The sequence below is a fragment of the Pseudophryne corroboree genome, chromosome 4, assembly GCF_028390025.1.
Source record: "Pseudophryne corroboree isolate aPseCor3 chromosome 4, aPseCor3.hap2, whole genome shotgun sequence".
NCBI lineage: Eukaryota > Metazoa > Chordata > Amphibia > Anura > Myobatrachidae > Pseudophryne > Pseudophryne corroboree.
In genome coordinates this window covers 572882699-572902337 of record NC_086447.1, presented here as the reverse complement: position 1 = coordinate 572902337, position 19639 = coordinate 572882699, and the positions used below count along the sequence as shown (strand labels likewise).

The 19639-nt window shown below is 45.7% G+C and overlaps 1 long non-coding RNA gene and 1 pseudogene across 1 annotated transcript in view; both read left to right on the top strand.

Annotated features, from left to right (window-relative positions):
* Positions 1-19639, top strand: part of LOC134911619 (uncharacterized) — a 49216-nt gene that overhangs the window by 26416 nt on the left and 3161 nt on the right. The window contains exon 2 of the long non-coding RNA XR_010176715.1: positions 17002-17313. This is a non-coding gene — a long non-coding RNA (uncharacterized LOC134911619). The remainder of the gene's footprint in view (positions 1-17001; positions 17314-19639) is intronic.
* On the top strand, positions 9192-9309 carry LOC134912105 (5S ribosomal RNA; annotated as a pseudogene).

The window sequence follows — 19639 nt, the reverse complement described above, 5'->3', positions numbered from 1 at the left end:
CATTTAACCACACGATTATCAACCCGTTTGGGCAGCATAGACCGTTCTAGCCCCATTGGCCTGTCTCCAGGGCCAGTGTTTACAGTCTCTCCAGCCTTGCGTTCTCTTAACCGCCCAGCAACGTTTTCCCACGGAACAGTCTTACCAGTCTTTACTGAAGGGCGCTGTCGAGGATCTATGGGTTGCTGGGTGGTCATCAGTAGTTCCTCTGCTGCCAAATACCTCTCTACCATGTCCACTAATTGGTCAGCAGTACCCGGGTTTCCATGGCTCACCCACTTGCGCAGGACCATGGGCAAAGATCTCAAGTAGCGGTCCATGACGACTCTTTCCACCATCTGGGGACCAGTTAATGTCTCTGGCTGTAGCCATTTTTTTGTTAGCTGAATAAGGTCGTGCATCTGGGAGCGCGGAGGCTTCTCCATGGCGTACAGCCAACGGTGCACCCGTTGTGCTCGTACTGACAGCGTGACTCCCAGGCGGGTCAGGATCTCAGTCTTTAGTTTATCATAGTCCCGAGCCTCAGCAGGGCTTAAATCAAAGTAAGCTTTTTGGGGCTCACCTGACAGGAAAGGTGCCAGCTGACTGGCCCACTGTGCTTTCGGCCAGTTCTCACGCTCGGCAGTCCTTTCAAACGTGGTCAGATAGGCCTCCACATCATCAGCCTCTGTCATTTTCTGCAGGAAGTGACTGGCCCGTATAGAACTAGAGCTGGTTGGAGCACTGACGGCCACATCTCCATCCCGAGCTGCAAGTCTCTGCACCACTTCTGCTAAGGCCTCTCTATCCTGACGCTGTTGCCTGTAAAGTTCATCAACAACTGCCTGCTGTTGTCTCTTATTTTCCTCCATTGCCACCTGCTGCTGTCTGTTGGCCTCCTGCTGTAGTCTCCAATTTTCCTCCATTGCCACCTGCTGTTGTCTCCTATTTTCTTCCATTGCCACCTGCTGCTGTCGGTTGGCCTCCTGCTGAGCCGCTGTAGCTTGCAGCAAGGCTTTAAGCAGATCCTCCATGTCGACAGATTTTTCAGGCGGCTTTGTAGCTGCTTTCACCCAGGACATATATCAAACCCTCAGGGGTGAGTCTCAGTAACTTCACACTGGGCTGTATCTGCATAAACCACCGTTTTCTGCAGGCCTCACAAAGCTGCTGCTTTCACTTATGCGCAGAACGGGGTTGCTCGCATTCTCCACCAAGTTGTAACACTGTAGGGGTGCAAGGCGCCTTTTCCTGGGGAATATGGCCGCACGCAGCAGCTGAGGAACAACACAAGTCCAGTTTCTGGTACAACTGACCCCGGCCAGTTTTATTGAAACAGAAAATAAAACAAACCCCAAAATAAAAATACCTTGCCTGTCCGGCACTAACTAAACATAAGATATTCCTAACTGTCACTAAACAAAACACAGAGTTCTTCAGTACATACTGTATAGCTTACTTGCATCAGAAAGCGTGTCTCTCACACACAGATCCTGCAGCCTTCCCAGGCAGTCTGCCCATACTAATCAGGTTAGGAGCACTATAACACTCTTACACAGCTGAAACCCTGATTAGCCCTCTGTGAGGCCAAAGACCCGAACTGGGCCCAATGTCTAGAACTCGCCTTATCTCTCTCTCAGAGCCTTTACCCAGCTTTTACAGCAAACTGAAAAGGTTCAGACAAAACAAAAAGCATTTTTCCTAGAAGTTAACATTTTCTAAAACATGTAAGACATGAACCTGGGACAAATATACCTGCCCTCAAACACTATCCCAGTGTTCTTGTCACAGTATGTATAAAGAAGAAAGAAAAAAAAACCACGGGTAGGTGGTATACAATTATGGACGGACTGCCGAGTGCCGACACAGAGGTAGCTACAGCTGTGAACTACCGTACTGTGTCTGCTGCTAATATAGACTGGTTGATAAAGAGATGTAGTAGTATGTATGTATAAAGAAGAAAGAAAAAAATACCACGGGTAGGTGGTATACAATTATGGACGGACTGCCGAGTGCCGACACAGAGGTAGCTACAGCCGTGAACTACCGTACTGTACTGTGTCTGCTGCTAATATAGACTGGTTGATAAAGAGATGTAGTAGTATGTATGTATAAAGAAGAAAGAAAAAAAAACCACGGGTAGGTGGTATACAATTATGGACGGACTGCCGAGTGCCGACACAGAGGTAGCTACAGCCGTGAACTACCGTACTATACTGTGTCTGCTGCTAATATAGACTGGTTGATAAAGAGATGTAGTAGTATGTATGTATAAAGAAGAAAGAAAAAAAAACCACGGGTAGGTGGTATACAATTATGGACGGACTGCCGAGTGCCGACACAGAGGTAGCTACAGCCGTGAACTACCGTACTGTACTGTGTCTGCTGCTAATATAGACTGGTTGATAAAGAGATGTAGTAGTATGTATGTATAAAGAAGAAAGAAAAAAAAACCACGGGTAGGTGGTATACAATTATGGACGGACTGCCGAGTGCCGACACAGAGGTAGCTACAGCCGTGAACTACCGTACTGTACTGTGTCTGCTGCTAATATAGACTGGTTGATAAAGAGATGTAGTAGTATGTATGTATAAAGAAGAAAGAAAAAAAAACCACGGGTAGGTGGTATACAATTATGGACGGACTGCCGAGTGCCGACACAGAGGTAGCTACAGCCGTGAACTACCGTACTGTGTCTGCTGCTAATATAGACTGGTTGATAAAGAGATGTAGTAGTATGTATGTATAAAGAAGAAAGAAAAAAAAAACACGGGTAGGTGGTATACAATTATGGACGGACTGCCGAGTGCCGACACAGAGGTAGCTACAGCCGTGAACTACCGTACTGTGTCTGCTGCTAATATAGACTGGTTGATAAAGAGATGTAGTAGTATGTATGTATAAAGAAGAAAGAAAAAAAAACCTCGGGTAGGTGGTATACAATTATGGACGGACTGCCGAGTGCCGACACAGAGGTAGCTACAGCCGTGAACTACCGTACTGTGTCTGCTGCGACTGGATGATAAATAATGATATAAAAAATATATATATATCACTACTGCAGCCGGACAGGTATATATTATATAATGACGGACCTGCTGGACACTGTCTGTCAGCAGAATGAGTTTTTTATAGAATAAAAAAAAAACACCACACAAGTGAAGTCACACGACGAGTGTTTAACTTTTTCAGGCAATCACAATATAGTATACTACTAACTATACTGGTGGTCAGTGTGGTCAGGTCACTGGTCAGTCACACTGGCAGTGGCACTCCTGCAGCAAAAGTGTGCACTGTTTAATTTTAATATAATATGTACTCCTCGCTCCTGCTATAACCTATAACTATTAACTGGCACTGCAGTGCTCCCCAGTCTCCCCCACAATTATAAGCTGTGTGAGCTGAGCACAGTCAGATATATAATATATACATAGATGATGCAGCACACTGGGCTGAGCAGTGCACACAGATATGGTATGTGACTGAGTCACTGTGTGTATCGTTTTTTTCAGGCAGAGAACGGATATATTAAATAAAACTGCACTGTCTGGTGGTCACTGTGGTCAGTCACTAGTAAACTCTGCACTCTCTACACTTCTACAGTACTCCTAAGCTCCAGTAAATCAGGTCAATCTCTCTCTCTCTCTCTCTCTTCTAATCTAAATGGAGAGGACGCCAGCCACGTCCTCTCCCTATCAATCTCAATGCACGTGTGAAAATGGCCGCGACGCGCGGCTCCTTATATAGAATCCGAGTCTCGCGAGAATCCGACAGCGTCATGATGACGTTCGGGCGCGCTCGGGTTAACCGAGCAAGGCGGGAAGATCCGAGTCGCTCGGACCCGTGAAAAAAAACATGAAGTTCGTGCGGGTTCGGATTCAGAGAAACCGAACCCGCTCATCTCTATTGATAATCCACATCCTCTCACCACAAAAAAAAAAACATTAACAAACCTCCTACAACTATATTTATCTCTCTCTCATACTTTTATTACCTGGTGACATTTTTACCAAGTCTGGGCCCCAAATACTTGCCCCACTCACATTCACCTGATTCGCAACAGTATATAAATCTAGCAAACCTCATAAACATCACATGTCTCCCATCACCCTCCAAATCACTAAATGTGCCTTATGGAATTCACGCTCTGTTTCTAACAAATTAACATCCATCCATGACCTCTTCATATCTAATAACTGCAATCTGCTGTCTATAACAGAGTCATGGCTCATCAGACTTGGCCTCCTCTGCAGCACTATCACACGGTGGTCTGCACTTCACACACACCTTCAGGTCTGGCAACAATAAAGGAGGTGGGTTTGGAATATCCCTATCCCAATCCTTAACATACACAGTTCTATTGCAGGTTCCATTACTCACATTCACATAATTTGAATGTTTATTCTATAAGGATTTACACTCCTTTCTCTCTTTGTGTTGCAGCTATCTATCAGCCACCTGGGCAACCAAATCAATTTCTGGAAGATTTTTCTGCCTGGCTCCCTCACTTCCTATCCTGTGAGATCTTCACCTTCATCATGGGTGATTTGAATATCGCGATTGATTGTCTTAAATCTGTAGCTCATGCCTACAAACTACTCTCTCTAACCTCCTCTCTTGGCCCCTGCCAATGGATTGACTCCTCCAGTCATCAGGAGGGCCACTGCCTTGATCTTGTATACACCAGACTATGCTCAGTGTCTGAATTCACTAACACTCCTTTCCCTCTCTTGGATCACAACCTTATTACCTGCATTCTCTCTCTATCACTTCAAACTCATTGCCACTGAAGTCCTCCAATCCTCCTCAAACCTGCAGAAATATTAACACAACGAATTTTCAAGAACTGTCCACCTCTCTGCAACAACTGCTATCACCTGCTACTGCATTCACTTCTCCTGAGATGACTTAATCACACCTGAACTAGACTCTAGAAATAGCCCTTGATGAAGTGGTTCCAGCTACCTATCACACTCCATGTAGGCCTTGATGTCAACCGTAGCACTCTCACATAAAGTTGAACACCAGTGGCGTAAATTTCATACTCCAAGTGACTTCCTCAGATATAAGACTATTTTCAACTCCTATGGTAATGTCCTTGACATTTCCAAAACAAACATATTTCCAAACTCTCATCTCTGCTCAAGCCTCTAGCCCCAAGTGACTTTTTAATACATTTAAATCACCCTTCACTACCCTCCCTCAGCAAACCCCCCAGTCACTATTAATGCGCAAGTTCTTGCTTCCTACTTCTAGGAAAAGATTGATAAGATCCAAGATGAAATTATATGTTCTTCCTCAGCCAGTGACCTCCTCAATTTCCCGCCTAAAACTCTGGCACCTTTTCTTCATTTGATCCCACAAGTGAAGATGAAGTATCCATACTCTTCTCATCCTCCTACTTAACTACCTCTCCTCTTATACCCTCACAAAGATGTAAAGTTTTGTCTCTTGTGCTAATCCCAACCTTAACTAAAATCTGTAATTTCTCTCTCTTAAATAGTATATTTCCTTCATTGTTCAAGCATGCAGTGATAACTCCCATTCTGAAAAAACTAAATTCTGACCCTGTCTCTTAAACTACTGCCCCATCTCTCAGTTCCCATGTCCCTCCAAGCTACTTGAGAGACTTTCCTACACTCACCTCACACACTTCCTTAACTCACACAACGTATTGGACCCACTTCAGTCAGGCATTCGTTTCCAACACTCCACAGCACTAAAGTAGTGAATGATCTGGTCACTGCTAAGTCTAAAGGCCATTACTCACCTCTAATTCTTCTAGATCATTATACTGCTTTTGACACTGTTGACCACTTTCTTTTCATACATACAAGCAATACAATTCCTAGGTCTTCAGAACACAGCCCTTTCTCGGTTCTCATCCTACCTATCTAATTGCTCTATCAGTGTCTGCTTCTCTGAATCCACCTCCTCTTCGCTACCTCTATTAGTTGGAGTACCACAAGGCTCAGTGTTAGGTCCTTTGCTTTTCCCAATCTATACTACATCTCTTGGCAAACTAATCAGCTCTTTTGGATTTCAGTATCATCTGTACACAGATGATACCCAAATTTACCTATCCTCCCCAGATTTGTCACCATCTGTATTGGTCCATACCACTGAATACCTTTCTGCCATTTCATCTTGGATGTCATCTAACCACCTCAAACTTAATATCTTTAAACCAGAATTAATTATATTTCCACTGACCAATAGTAGTTACCAACCTGCTATCTCTATCACTGTTGAGAACTAGACAAAAATACCTACCGCACAAGCTCGCTGCCTAGGCGTCATCCTTGACTCTGAACTCAATTTTTCTCAAAATCATGTTACATGTATCTAAAAAGCATATCCAAAATATGACCATATCTTACCCAAGACACAGCAAAAAACTCTAATCCATGCTCTCATTATCTCCTGCATTTATTATTTGTAATAGTATTCTTACTGGTCTTACCAAAAAGAGACTCTCACCACTACAATTCATTCTCAATCCATTTGCAAGGCTAATTTTTCTCGCTAGACGTTCATTGCCTGCAGATCCGCTCTGTCAGTCCCTCCATTGGTTACCTGTATTCTACTGTATTCAATAAAAAATGCTTTTAATCACACACAAGGCCATTAACCAAACAACAGTAATGTACATCTCTTTGCTTATTTCAAAATATCTCCCAACCTGACCTCTTTATCTTAACAAGATCTACGTGTCTGATCCACACTCATTATTCACTCACATTTACGAATGCAGGACTTTCTCAGGGTGCACTCACTCTGTGGAATGCACTCCACCCCACAGTAAGACTCTCCTCTAGTCTACAACCCTTCAAGCGTTCCCTGAAAACTCACCTCTTTAGACAACGTTTCAAATTCTGAAACTGTGCGCGTAACCTTCGTAAACTTTCCTATCCAATTGCATCCCCAGTGTACAGTCGACTCATATCCTCACATTTTCTCTTTCTCCACTTTTCCATGCTCCTACCGCAGGCCAACAATGCTATTTGACCATATCATATAGTCCACCAAGAACCCTTGCAATCTGGTGGACCATTATGCAGTGAATAACACCAACCCTTGTGTGTCAATGCCTATTTCCTTATAGGTAGTAACTTAGCAAACAGGACCTTCCTACCTCTATGTCTGTCTGTTATTACTCCATTTGGACCTTTTTTATGTAATGAGAAAAAAAGGAAATGCCAATATAAACAGCAATGGGTCACCACATGCACCCATTATAGCATGTTTGTACCATGGCATTGTCCTATAAAGTACAGTATAGAATGTGTGGGAGGCATGCAGCACTATATTTCCACAAGAAAATCATTCAGCTGATTGCGGGTTGATGGTGGTAGAAAATGCTGTCTGTTTTATAATAGAATGTGCGATCTCTCCGTACCATTAAATAGTGATTAAGCATTGCCTTCTGAGGGAATGACTGCACTTGTACAATACAAAAGAGAAGAAAGAAGACTTCTTTTTGGCACAGTCTTTGGAAAATTAATCTAAATTGTTTGATGAAGAGATTAAAACATTATGCATTTAAGGCGCCACTGGGATTTGGGATGGACAGGAAGTGATCAAGCCTGGGATCGTCTTCCAACCGGCAACCTGCACTAATCACCAGCGCATCAGGGGACTTTGCTTTATGACATGGGTAATTAGCTCACTTGGTAGAGCATGCTTATTGAATGTCCATAGACTATATGGGTTTATTTTTAACCTAGCACCACCATTACCCTTGCGCAAATCTCTTATCTTTTCTGTATATCCATGGCTATTTGTTTAAATTAACTTAAAGTACATGGGTTATAACACCTTGGTAATGGGGGAGCCCCTCTGGACACCACACATTTCTCAATAGAAGGTATAAAACACTATGTTACTTTGGCAGTTATACATTATATGTATATGAGGTACACCTAACTAATACAGGTAGCTTATCCTCATAGCAATATTCATTGACATACTCATTGACATCTGCTTTTCCTTAATTGATGGTTTTTGTTATAGAGCATTACATTTGACTCATTGCCCAAAAGGCTTTAATCTTGTTAAAACAATACTCTGATTCCCACTCTAGGGTCTAATAACTGTCTCCTATCATTTAGTGGACTCTCATTGGTGATTTAAATTCTTCCTTTTACATGCGGCAGTTCACACAACTGGCATGTTTCAACATTGTCTAACACCAAAAGCAGAACCACCTTTTTGTTCCCTCTCTCACTTTTTCTTTTCTTGATACCATACTCTCTAACACAGTGGTCTCCGACCTTAATTGGGGTGTGAGCTACTTTTGGAAAATGAAACCTCTGAAGGAGCTACCCCCTCTCCCCAATGCGTGTGCATTCCTGCGAAAGTGGGTGTGGCCTCACAAAAGTGGGTGTGGCCTCACAACTACAAGTAATGCACCCCATGCGTAGTGCCAGATACACAAATGATGCCCCTCAGCAGTGCAAGATACACAAATAGTGCCCCACAGCAGTGCCAGATATTCAAATAATGCCTCCCAGCAGTGCCAGATACACAAATAATGCCCCTCAGTAGTGCCAGATATTCAAATAATGCCTCCCAGCAGTGCCAGATACACAAATAATGCCCCCGGCAGCGCCAGAAACACCAATAATGCCCCCCAGCCAGATACAATGCTCCCAACAGTGCCAGATACAATTCCCCCCCGCAGTGCCATTTAAAATGCCCCCCCGCAGCGCCAGATAAACTTCCCCCCCCCCCCCGCAGTGTCCGATACAGTGCCCCACACCGTGCTAACCCTTGCTGGCTTCTTCTACTGCCATCGGTGCTGCTCCTCCTGTATGAGGGACAGAAGGGGAGGAGAGTGTAGCGCGTGCTTCTCCTGTGAAGTCCGGAGAACGGCTGCGGTGAGGGCGACAGAGTCTCCGGCGGCGGGCATTTAAAATATGGTGCCGGTAAGTGAGCCAATCAAAACTCACAGTCCGGCAACCAATCAGGTGCTGCCACTGCCGGTCCATGAGCTCTGATTGGCTGACTGCCGGCACTATATTAAAAATGAAGGTAGGAGGAGTGCCAGTGACTGGCCAAGCCCGTGCGCTATGTGAGCTACCGAAAATACTACGGCGAGTTACCGGTAGCTCGCGAGCTACGGGTTGGAGGTCACTGCTCTAACACATTCTCAACCTTTTTATTCTGTGAACTCTCATCAATGATCCTGTAGGCACCAACAATGTCAATGATCTACTACCACACCACACTGTATTTGCCCAATCTCATCTGATCTTGGAAGCTATGAAGTGTAGGGCCAGGCTAGTACCCTGTAGGAGACCACCTGGGAATACCTGGTGTTGTAGGTCTGGGTTAATCAATTCTTTCCAGCCTAACGTTGACAGCAGATTCACCTCTAATTCTGGTTTTCTTCTTTAATTATTCACATGTCCGGTGAGAGACACAATTGACTCAGATATAGGCCAACACATGAGATGTTTATTTACAGAGTATTGAAAACGTATAACTGAACACACACCATAACAGGTTAAGAAGTTCAATGCACCTGACATAGTCCAAACCAAAATTCTGAGTATGAATACTTGCAGGTCCACACCCTACCTATTAGAGGGTGTTACATATGTGTGAACACATACCAGTTTTTATTTAGGCGACACTTAAAGATCCTATGATAGGCCTGACAATGATAGGAGACTACATTTTATTGTATTTCAATTAAAGTTATGTTTTAATCTCTTCATCAAACAATTTAGATGAATTTTCCAAAGAAGTTTCAAAAAGAAGTAATTTTTCTTCTCTTTTGTCTGGTATACTCAGTAAGTTATTACCGTCTTCAGGGTGCACCACCAAAGGATGAAATAGAGGCTGTGAGTCTCAATATTAGATGAATGTTGGCTTTTTTACTAATATCATTCTTAATCTCATTGCAGAATCATACTTGTTTTTTCTATGCACTTGTAACGTACTAGAAATATATTACCCACAATATTGTGGAACGACCAGAACACTTAACTGTAGGAAAAAGGATAAAGGGTTTCAGAGTTTTTTTTAGGTCAAGACTACACACACACTTTTTGAAACAAGGTGAAAGATAAATAATCTGACTATACCACCTTTCTCACACTGCTCAGTATTCCATTTCCAGTACTCTTGCTCCACTGAAATCACTAACCAGCGGTTTATGCAGTACAATGTGACTATAATATCATGCTCTGTCTAGTTATCACTGAACCATTTTTAATACAATTGACTGTACCACAAATTGGAAATTGGAAGACATTTGATCTGCAGGTGCTTGCCAGTTTTGCCTTGCATTTGGAATGAAAGCAATCCTGTACCATGCATTTTCACCCACTGTTACTCTTTCATGTTTTTCCCACTGGTTTCCTGACATCACATTAGATAACATTACTCCTAAAACATTAGCAAATTGAGCTTAGTCACTGAAGCTTAATGTGCCTCAACAATAACACCTCTTTCAATATGACAGGCTTCCTCTGGTAGCAGCGCTAGCCATGTACATTCTTTTGATACAACACCTACTTATTAGACATTCATTGGTGAGAATATTTGGATGACAAGCAAACAGTAATCTTTCTGGTTACACACGTACCGTGATAAAGAGAGTCAAGGAAATATTCCACTTCCTGCGGTTACATTGTAAATAGAACTCATAAGTACTATACAACTGCTCCCAAGACAAACCTACAGTATAAAAATGAACCTTAAGAGGGAAGATATAATTCCTTATAATAGTTGCTTAATGCTTAGTTGAAAGCTGCTATCCTGCTTCAGAAACAATTTGTTGCATTTGTAGAGCTGCATTTCCATATAACTTTCCTACATCAGAACAGCACTGTAATGTGCTATATTTCATGGCACAGTATAATAGAATCTATCACTACAATCATAAGCACTGGAACAGGTGGGGGGAGAGGAGTTGGCTCACCCCCCCTCAAATATTTGAGAGGCTCTAGTCAAAGTACTGGGTCATGGGGCGCAGTGTGCCTGCTATCTACAGTTATAATGGGCAGTGTCAGGACAGAGATAATACCCTTTCTGGCTGGTACACCTCCAACCCTCACACAGCCCTTCTCCCTCTGCCTCCAGAGCCTTATTCCAACCTGCACCCAGCTCCAAACCCTACAGTGTGTTGCTATTCACTGTGGGCTGGTCCTCTGGGACCATCCCTGTGCCCTTCTCACTTCCCACTTCATATGTTCCTCACCTCTTCCCCCTCAGTTCACCTTTGTCCTCCCACCCACTTCCCTCGTAACACACCCTGACCTCCCCCCATTTACAACCGAGTTCAGCTGAAAATGTACCCTGTAGAGTCTCATTACCTTCCATGCACAGCCTCAGTCAGGGGTGAGCTATGATTGGTTCCTGCCTGTTCTTCTATATAAAGTCACTCGCATGTTACAGTTATGTTTTTGGGGCATATTTATTAAAAACATTTTGTGGGAAATCAACCAAAAAATCAGGATACCCTTAAAATGTAAGTATCCCCTAAAAGTACTTCTGTTTTGTTTCCCTGTTTCCCATCGCAAAATTTCCCCGGAGTGGGGATTGTCAAGATCCCTCCCTGGTAGCAGCCACTGGTGCATGTGCAGTAGGTCCGCAACATAAATGAAAGTGATCCCTGATGTGATCACTTTAGTTTACACAATGCTGGTATGGGCTCCTATCGGAGCACCTATCCCTGGATGTGATATTGAATACATGTGGATGAAAATTAATTTCTTATTGCCCAAATAGCGGCAATAACAAATTCTATTTATTGAGTCCAAACTTCAATAAACAGGAAATGGGCCTCTTAATGTTGTGTTTTTCATTTAATACACTATTATCTGCATTCCCCATAGTGTCCTCTGTGCTGCTGTTGTGGCACCCTGGAACTGTGTGTGTGTGCCCCTCTAAGAAACCTTTGCTAGAGCTCCACAGCAGCAGGAGAAATGCTGGAGCAGAAGGAATTAACTGCAGCACTGTGTCCAGTTATGTGGCATCAGGAGAGAAAACGGATTGGGGAGTGGCTGCTGGGAGAAACGGAGAGTGCTGGGAAGAAGAAGATGGAGAGCGTGGTGTGTGCTGGTAGATGGAGGAATTTAGAGCAGAGTGGGAGCTGTAAACTGGACAGAGACTCTGGACGGTAAGAGCAGCTCTGTTAAAGAGAGCAGTGGAGTGCCGGTGAGCGGGCGGTGATACGCCGTAACTTGAGGACCGGACACTGTCAGATCTAGTTACAGGGGTGAACACTGCGGCCATTTTTAGAGAGAGAGTAAGGAGCCATTACAGAAAGAATAGCCGCTTGAAATTCCGTTCCCTGGGTCTAAGGGAGTACTGTTTGCAACTGCCAGCTAGCCACAGACAAGTGTACTTTTTAGCCTCTACCAGAGTGATCATTTCGCAACACCAGGACCAAGTGACAGTAGTCCCAAATCCACCACAACCAGGTGGGGATATTGCCCCAAAACCTTTGCAACAGTGAGTTGATAACGCCCCAAACTCTCTACAGCCAGGAGTGGCCAAAGCCTTGTCAAAAGTTCCTTAACAAGCCCAATTGAACAACTTAATGTTACAATATTACTTTGGCACCCCCTGGCTACCTACATATTCAGGAGAGCCTCGAAAAAAGAAATATGATACATTTATAAAATGTAGGGCCTAATTCAGACCTGTTCGCTCGCTAGGTTTTTTTTGCAGTTCTACTTTCGCATAGTCACCGCCCCATAGGGGAGTGTATTTTCACTTTGCAAGTGTGCGAACGCGTGTGTAGCAGAGCTGTGCAAACAGGACTTACTCAGCCACTGCAAACACTTCAGCCTGTCCGGGACCAGAATTGACGACAGGAACACTCCCTGCATACGCATGGACATGCCTGCATTTTTCCAACCACTCTTAGAAAACTGTCAGTTGACACCCACAAACGGCTTCTTCCTGTAAATCTCCTTGTGAACGCCAGTGTGAATGGATTCTTTGCACAAACCCATCGCTGAGTGGCGATCCGCTTTGTACCCGTGTGACGCGCCTGTGCATTGCGGTGCATATGCTAGGGCAGTTTAGACCTGATCGCCCGCTGTACAAAAATGCAGCCTAGCGATCAGGTCTGAATTAGGCCCTTAGAGAGAAGATCCATGTTTCATTTGTATGCCTTGACAGATGCTCAACAAGTAGAAATCCTAACCCATGCAACTCAAGGGTTCGGCTCTGAGAGAAGTAGCATCATTGCCCCAAGAGGACAAGAAAACTGCAGAACAAGTTTTGCAAAGTCTAGCAAAGATATTTGAGCTTCACACCATCCCTGAATTGAAGATCAAGTTCTGTCTGAGAAAACAGCTAACAGGAGGAACTTTAAGAGACTATGCATTGGGATTGCAAGAGGCCTTACGAGCTGTTAAGGCAGTAGATGAACAAGAAGTGAGAAATGAGCAACATACCATCCAATTACAACAAGAACACCAAAATGGCCAAGATTCCAGTGGGGAGGGTGGAAAAAGAGAAATCACTGATTGGAGGCGTAGCACCCAAAAGTCCAACCCAGGATTTGATATTAGTGGAAAGACCAGAAGTGGACCCTAAAGTGCAAATTGTGAAACTTCAGAAGAATCATGTGAGGATGAAGAAGTCATAGTGATAGTGAGTGCAAGAGATGGCCCTGGTCCAATGAGAATGTTGAGTCTAGAAGTGAAGATTCTACAATTAAACCTGCAGCAGAAGAAAGTGATTTCTCTCGACCCATGGACCTTTTGTGCACACCAGTGAGAATACCTGAACCAATAGAACCAGTCCATGTACCTCAACCTGAACCAATCCAAGAGTTATCAGTAACTGTAGAACCAATGGTGGCAGAAGAAAATGTAAATGACCCCCCTGTTTGAAGATTCAAACACATTACAAAATGAATACTATCGTTGAAAATATCGTTGAGAAGGCAGAAGAAGAAACAGCACCTTTAAAAAAGTTATAAGACAAGAGTACACTGTGTTTTTAAAAAGTGTTACAAACTTGTTATGTTTTGCAAAGTTAGATTTGTGAATTTTGAAAATAGCTGTCAGATGTAAGTCAGGGTGAGTTAAAAATGCCAAGGTCTGTGTGTTTAGGCCTAGTTAGGGAAAGCCTCAAGATGCTTGAGGACATGCATGTTTTTAGCTGGTAGGAGTGTGGCACTCCTGTGTGTGCCCATTTAAGGAACTTTTGCTAGAGCTCTGCAGCAGCAGGAGAAGTGCTGGGGCAGGAGGAGTAAACTGCAGCTCTGGGTTAGGTCATGTGGCCTCAGGAGAGAAAGTGGTTTGGTGAGTGGCTGCTGGGAGAAGCGGAAAGTGCTGGGAAGAGAGTGAGGAGCCATTACAGCAGGAATAGCCAGCTTGAAATTCCGTTCCCTGGGTCTAAGTGAGTACTGTTTGCAACTGACAGCCAGCTACAGACAAGTGTACTTTTCAGCCTCCACCACCTGTTATACCTCTTTCAACCACTTACACATACCCTGCGAACCCCGGGGGTGTTAACACTTTACATAAATGTGTGTGTATGTATATAGAGATAGATCAGTGGTTCTCAAACTCGTTCCTCAAGTGCCCCCCAACAGTTCATGTTTTCCAGGTCATCTAGCAGTTGAACAGGTGTATTCATTACTCACTGACACATTTTAAATTATTTCACTTGCAATCCTGTGAGGAGAGGTGGAAAACATGAACTGTTGGGGTGTACTTGAGGACCGAGTTTGGGAACCACTGAGATACAGATGGAGCCACGCTAGTCATGGCTCTGTCTGTGCCTAGTCGCGCCCACCCGGGCGTGCCTAACGCCAACAGTGTCTTCATCCGGCCGGGCACACGCGCCCATGATAGAGACGTGCCCCACTCACTAGAAAGAGATAGCGTCTCCGTCACATGCCCAGACGGAGACGCTCACAATGGGAGCGTCTCTGTGCACTCGGGAGTGCACGCCTGCGATGGAGCCGCCTCAGATGAGTTCGGCTTCATCTGTAGATAGATAGATAGATAGATAGATAGATAGATTGATCGATCTCTGTCATCAGGTAGGTAGTGTGGTGGGTAAGTCCTGCTGCCATTGAGGTAGTGCCAAAATTAAATGAAATCTTGCCACCCCCCAGCCTAAAAGGTTGTGGCGCCACTGACAACAATATACAATCAACTATATTGCAATAAAGTATTTCAAGGCAGTAAAGGTGCATGCAGCTCTGTAATCTTGGATAATGCTTCCATGCAAGCAGCATGGTGCACACCCTCAAAATTATCTGATATTTCTGTCAGGTATGCATATAAAAAACAGAGGATGGGATGTAGCAACAAGGGTTGCAGGAGTGATATGGTCCCTTATGGTCCTAAACTACTTCTTACAGGTATGTTTGCCAGCAGGGCCGTCTTTTCGTATGGGCTCAATGGGCTCTTGCCCAAGGGCCCCAAGAGTATAAGGGCCTTAGTCTGATAGCTGAGGGTCCCCTCTTTCCAGGGGTACCAGATTTTTGAAAATCGGCCCTGTGGAACCTGAGATATCCAACTTGAAAGCAGTGGTCCCCATCCAAGCCTGTTTTTTGCACCTCCCAGCTAGATATCTCGGGTTCTGTCTGATTTAGAGTTTTTCTGAGGCTAAAATCCAAAAGCTGTGACTCTTCCCTTTCAGTGGACACTGACTGCTTGTTTCTACTATGCCCAGAACCAGAGATATCAGCCTTCAAGCTGCTGGTCCCTGCTCCAGCTCCACATGCCTAATATGCAGTTTTAGATTTTCATTGGTGAATTGCTCTGGCTCCTGAACTCTGACCCCCAAGTCCCGAGAAACCTCTGAAAGGTGGGACTCTCTAGTTTTTGTATCCATTTCAAAGCTAAGAAATATATTTTCAGGAACTTGAGATATCTGCAAGCAAGCTGCCCTCCCACTAGAAAATGATAATTATTAAGCCCACTCCACTATCCACCCCTCCCCTACGTATTAAACACCCCCTACCACCCTGGAAGTCATGTACCGGGGCCCCTTCATCCAGTCCAATGCCCCCTTCTACAGTTTAGTCCCATCTGTGCAGTAAAGGAGCAATTAGCAGAAATGACTGCTCCAGGTCCTACATGCTGAGTGGAAGATAGAACACCCCCTACCGCCTGCGGGACATTAAAGCTGATGCTGATATCACCCCCCACCCCTACCGCTGGAGGATGGGTAGGGGGCCCAATGCATTGCTGTGCCCAGGGGCCTACACTGTTGTTAAGACAGCCCTGTTTGCCAGTACCTCCAGTGTCATATTACACTTTAAGCTTCCAAATCCCCCTCCCCTACATTGACTGCGATGAGTTTGTGGACTGGGCCAGGGGGTCAGTGATTTCTTGTTCTGACCATGCAATGACTACTCTTCTGCCTCCTTTTCTGCTGGAAGATTCATAGGCTCATTCAGGTTTTTCTAATTATAGAGAAATGTATAAGTGTGATGATAACAGAGATACTTACAGCTCTGCATAGCCCCAAACCTCAGGGCATTAAGGTATTGTAATTCAAAGCAGAAGAAAAGTTAAATACCACTTGGATAAGGTACTGCACAGTAAATAGGAAGGTGGATCTATCAATTCCTTGAAAAAGACACCATTCTGGAGTTGAAACGCATTGATGGAGAGACTTTTGGGGACTTTTGGACCTCCACTTGGCTGACAGCAACACCATCTGGGGACACCTGGTTATATTCCATCTATGCTGGTGAGAGTCCAATTTACCCAATTGTTTTATGTATACATGTTATTTTTTATTAAAACGGTCTTACACTATTGGGAGCACTTTTCCAATTTTTCTTTAGGAACTTTGCATGGAAACCAGTGTTGGGGAGGAGTATATGAACACAAGTTTGGTCACCTCTACCATCTCTGAAATGCTGTATTGTCTACCTTCAATTGTAGACCATCACATTCGGTGGGAGTACATACAAGAGTGACAGCTGGTAGCCCATTACCAGGAAAAATATATGCACAGGCAGAAATGTACGCTTCACCTATGAGGAAAATTGTGCACTAATGCACCAGTTTTCTATCTCCTCCTAGGAGACCTGGCACACCGCGCTACCTTGACCCAGAAGAAGCAGATGTGGCAGACTATTATATATGCTGTTAAAGGTGTGAGTTCCTGCCAGTGGGATGTGTCTAATGTCAAGAAAAGGTTCAATGATGTGAAGCGCATCCTTAAAAGTAAAATGGCAAATGAGATGAAGCAGGCTCACAGGACAGGAGGTGGGCACCCCATATCCATCCACTTTACGGCATACACGGAAGAGTTGAAGCAGATAATTCTTGCCAAAGTCCTCCAAGCAGTCCGCATAGAGGACACTGACCGACCTCCAACCAAGGGCCCATCTGGTGAGTACCCAAACAATTTGTGTACCTTAACTCTCTGTAACAACCTAATTCAAATTGTGCATACAAATAGACCAGGGTTGATCAATAAACGCACCTCCTATCCAGGGGCGTAGGGAGGGCGGTTCCGGTGGAGCACACACTCCGGGCGCCAGAAACTTCAGAGGGCGCCTTGCAGCAGCGCCGGCAGCACAAGCAGGCCTGACGCTACCCGCTCAGCAAGGTCTGCAAAGCAGGGAGGTGCTGGGCTTGAGAGGGGCACCGCTCTCCCTCCCTGCTCTGCAACCTGCTGATGCTCAGCGCCTGTCACACTGTAAAGGGCTGTGGCGCCGGGCCGCAGCACGAACAACAGAGGCGGCTCTTAATCTCCTCCTTGTGCCAGGGCCCTTCCCATCCTAAGTACTCATCCCCGCTGCACTAGTCATGTAAGAAGACAGGCAGCAGCAGCAGTATCGCCCACCTCTCTTCCCTCCCCTTTGTGACTTCAAACACAGCACAGCGGTCTTCAGCACCGCTTCCCTCTCTCCACTCCCTGTCCGTCAGAGCAGCCCTGAGACAAGGAGCAGCACTGCCAGCCAGCCACACGAGGATCGGAGGCTCAGGTTAGTCTGCGCTGCTGCAGATAAACAAAAGAGGGTGGGGGTGGGGGGAGAAACTGTCCTATTAATGTGTGCTGGGGAGGGGGGTCCTATTAATGTGTGCTGGGGGGAGGGGGGTCCTATTAGTGTGTGCTAGGGGGAGGGGGGTCCTATTAGTGTGTGCGGGGGGAGGGGGTCTTATTAGTGTGTGCTGGTGGGAGGGGGTCCTATTAGTGTGTGCTGGGGGGGGGGAAGGGTGTCCTATTAATGTGTGCTGGGGGGAGGGGGTGTCCTATTAGTGTGTGCTGTGGGGGAGGGGGGTCCTATTAATATGTGCTGGGGGGAGGGGTGTCCTATTAGTGTGTGCTGAGGGGAAGGGGTGTCCTATTAATGTGTTCTGGGGGGGAGAGGTCCTATTAATATGTTCTGGGGGAGGGGTGTCCTATTAGTGTGTGCTGGGGGGGAGGGGTGTCCTATTAATATGTCCTGGGGTGGAGGGGTGTCCTATTAGTTTGTGCTGGTGGGGAGGGGTGTCCTATTAATATGTGCTAGGGGGGAGGGGTGTCCTATTAATATGTGCTGGGGGGGAGGGGTGTCTTATTAATGTGTGCTGGGGGGAGGAATGTCCTATTAGTGTGTGCGGGGGAGGGGGTACAAATTTTTGTGCCGGGTAGCGGCGATGTAGTGTGTGGGTTGCAGGGTAGCAGTGGTAGTGTCGTGTGTGCGGGGTGGGGGATGCAGGGTAGCGGCGATGTAGTGTGTGGGGTGTAGGGTAGCAGTGGTAGTGTCGTGTGTGCAGGGTGGGGGATGCAGGGTAGCGGCGATGTAGTGTGTGGGATGTAGGGTAGCAGTGGTAGTGTCGTGTGTGCGGGGTGGGGGATGCAGGGTAGCAGTGTTGTAGTGTGTGGGGTGCAGAGTAGCAGTGGTAGTGTCATGTGTGCAGGGTGGGGGATGCAGGGTAGCGGCGATGTAGTGTGTGGGGTATAGGGTAGCAGTGGTAGTCTCGTGTGTGCGGGGTGGGGGATGCAGGGTAGCGGGGATGTAGTGTGTGGGGTGCAGGGTAGCAGTGGTAGTGTCGTGTGTGCGGGGTGGGGGATGCAGGGTAGTGGCGATGTAGTGTGTGGGTTGTAGGGTAGCAGTGGTAGTGTCGTGTGTGCAGGGTGGGGGATGCAGGGTAGTGGCGATGTAGTGTGTGGGGTGTAGGGTAGCAGTGGTAGTGTCGTGTGTGCAGGGTGGGGGATGCAGGGTAGCAGTGTTGTAGTGTGTGGGGTGCAGGGTAGCAGTGGTAGTGTCGTGTGTGCAGGGTGGGGGATGCAGGGTAGCGGCGATGTAGTGTGTGGGGTGTAGGGTAGCAGTGGTAGTCTCGTGTGTGCGGGGTGGGGGATGCAGGGTAGCGGGGATGTAGTGTGTGGGGTGCAGGGTAGCAGTGGTAGTGTCGTGTGTGCGGGGTGGGAAATGCAGGGTAATGGCGATGTAGTGTGTGGGGAGTGTAGTTCAGGGTAGAAGCTGCAGTGTAGTATATGTGGAAGAGGGGCGGGGTAGTATGTACCTTTCCTGGACGTCCCTGGAAGATCTCTCTGTGACACTGGAGGAGAAAAAGAGAACCGGAGGAGATGCAGCATTGCGGAAGGTGAGTAATTACAGACTAATTAAGCTAAGTAATTAAGCAATTCCTACCAATCTTCCTAAAGATATGGATTTTAGGAAAATCTGGTCGTGATCTGGGGCTGGGAGGAAAAAAAAAAAAAAAC